A 3,208-nucleotide genomic window follows, 5' to 3' on the forward strand; every position below is an offset into this window, starting at 1 on the left:
TTTTTTTATACTTTTTTTTGAAGTCCTGAATTATTAAATTTGTTATATTCCCAAGAGTGAAAGTTAATATGTCAAAAAAACCAAAATTATAATTTGTTTTAATATATTCGGGACAAAGTGTTTACAAAGTCGAAGAATGCGTTTCCGACCCTATATTCTTGATCAGGATCACTAGCCCAGTCGATAAATTAATTAATTAATTTTGCCTTTGAACGAAACGTGTTAAAGCTGTTTAGGACAAATTAAACTAGCATTACAACCTATATTTTGTAGGTCAATTACAAATGAAATATTTTTTTACAAAAACATATTAATGGGTATTATGAAGAATTTATATTTAGACTCATCTCCTTTTCCCCGTCAGCTTTAAAAGTATATATGTAAGCACACAGAATTGAATATAACGCAGGCTTATTCGATTTTTCCATGTTTCAGAGAATATGGTGTCCAGCACAGTAAGTTATACTTGTCTTCTCTGCGCTTTCTGAACTAACTTCCCAAAAGTCAACTTCCGTCTTTCTACTTTGTACTCTTTACAAAAGGATATCAGTGGGTATTAAACAATTTTTATTTAAACGAATCTAATTTCCCCCGTCAGCTGTAAAGGCGTAAATAGGAACAAATTGGGGGACATGGTTAAGGAAGCCTAACTTACAAAAAAATGTATGCACATACTTGCGGGTATGCCTTAAGATTGTGAACAGAACATTTTAAAACCACTTCGACAAAATGTATAACAGAAAAATGACAATGACAATGCCTGGGGGTCGCTTATTGTACCAATTTTTTGTCTTAGACTTTTATATCAAGCCGTTTATGCTGCATGAGTTTCTTGCAATATTTAAAAGAGTCTTGTATTTAGCGGAAAGTTGAGTAGTATGAAAACGTGGATTCTGGGAAGATTAGCATATTAATGGCCCCCGCCATAGCCGGCCAACCCCTCATTATCGTATGCGGGTTCTAGGACAATTATAATAATTCATAAATTCTCCGATTTTAATGGGCTTTGAAGTCATAAAAATGTTCCGATCATGTCCATAAAGAGTATACTGAATTGCCCCTATCGCCCCCACTCCCCCATGTGACAATATAGATTATGTTCCTTCCCCTCATTTTGAGCAATTAATAGTCACGTGAGAAAGGTGCACGTGAGAAAGGTCGCACACCCATAGTATCCAAAGGTTGTTATCTTAGAGGAATATATCCGATCATGTTGGGGAAAGGTGTGATCACGTACCATTTTGCCTCATTATCACAGGTGTTGCTGTCCACGTGAGATAGGTCGCACACCCAAAGTATCCAAATATGGTTATCATAGAGGAACATGTCCGAAAATGTTGGGGAATAATGTTTCCTATGATTTTAAAACTAGTTTAGAAATCAATAGAGCCCCAATAAAATAAAACTCACAAGTTAATGATTCTCAGATGTGGAATATTTTGAAACACACATTTTTGCTTCCGCCTTAGAACGTTTAACTGGTAAATTGTCTAAGATGCTCTTCTTTCCACAAATGGGTCATAAATATGTCATAAAAGGGATTCAAGCAAGAGCTACCCGAACATGCGCACCTGTCCATTACCTGACCGCAATACAAGGTGAGTTCCAAAGTAAAGAGGACTTTTAAAAAAAGGCGGAACAAATAGTTTTTTCGGCAAAATCAATTTATTTTATTCAAAATAGTCTCCTTCTGCTTTAATACAGCGTTTTGCACGGTCCAAGAGCATGTCGAACGAGTGTTTTAGCTCGTTGCCCGGTATGGCCGCCAGTATGCCGGGGCAAGCCTTTTGAATTGCCTCTACGTCTGCATAACGCTTTCCTTTCATCGGCAAATGCATTTTTCCGAAAATGTAGAAGTCGCACGGTGCCTACTCAGGTGAATACGGGGAGTGGTTGATGGTTAAAATGTGATTTTTGGTCAAATAGTCGGACACAAGCGTCGATCGATGAGACGGCGCATTATCGTTCAACAAACGCTAACTTCCATCTTCGCGATATTCGGGCCGAACACGTCGAATACGGCGCACCAAACGCTTCAAAACTCCAAGGTAGAATACCGCATTAACGTTTTGGCCGGGTGGAACAAATTCTTTGTGGACAATACCCTTGGAATTATAAAAACAAATCAGCATTGTCTTCACTTTTGACTTCTCCAGGCGCGATTTTTAGGGTTCCGGCTCGTCCGGCGCCTTCCATTCAGCACTCTGGCGTTTCGTTTCGGGATCATATTGAAAACACCACGTTTCTTCACCAGTCACAATCTTGTACAGGAAGTTCGGGTCTTTTTTTGCCTCTTTAGTGATGTCCTTCGAATGTTGAATTCTGAGCAATTTTTGGACGTCACAAACCGTGCACACACCTTTTGTAAGCCCAAATGTTCGGTCAAAATGCGATAAATCGATGTTTTGGAGATGTTCAATTTTATTTCCATGAATTTCAATGATGATTTCGGCTGATTTTTTATGAATTCACGCACAGTTTCGATGGAATTCTCGGTGATCACGGATTTGGTTGGCCCACATGATCATCGTCATTTATGTCCTCACGACCACTTTGAAAACGTTGATACCATTCGTGCACTCTGCTACGGGATAGGCAATCATCGCCATAAGCTTGTTTCATCAATTGAAACGTTTCGGTAAAAGTTTTACCAATTTTAAAACAAAATATAATGTTGGCTCTTTGTTCGAAGCTCATTTTCGCACCGATGAGAAAAACATACTGACACTTAAAACGCAATAACTTCACTTCCAATAGATGAAATGTCATGAAATTTTTACTGGAATTCGATAAACGATAGCAGATTCTAACGCACCAGTTGACATATAAATGGCTCCACTAGAGGGCGCTAGATTCAAAAAGTCATGTTTACTTTGGAACTCACCTTGTAAAAAGTACTCATGCACAAGCCTGAAGGCGCACGCTCATTGTCAAGATCATGGGGCTCACGCCAACGACCTTACGGATGATTGCTAGCTCAAGCACGTCCCATAAAAGGGGACGCAAGTAGCCGACATATCTCAGTAAAGGAAATATTTTCCGCTTTCCGTACCTGTAATTTTAACTCGAAATTAAAAGTCAGAAGTTTATTTTGTTGCATAATAATACATTTATTAATTTATTTTGCGGTTTGCACAGAAGAGGCACCCGCACGTTACCGATGTCAATTCAGGATAACAACATGTAAAGTTTTCACCATAATATGTAG

This window comes from Drosophila subpulchrella, unplaced genomic scaffold (assembly GCF_014743375.2).
Source record: "Drosophila subpulchrella strain 33 F10 #4 breed RU33 unplaced genomic scaffold, RU_Dsub_v1.1 Primary Assembly Seq54, whole genome shotgun sequence".
Classification (NCBI taxonomy): Eukaryota; Metazoa; Arthropoda; class Insecta; order Diptera; family Drosophilidae; genus Drosophila; species Drosophila subpulchrella.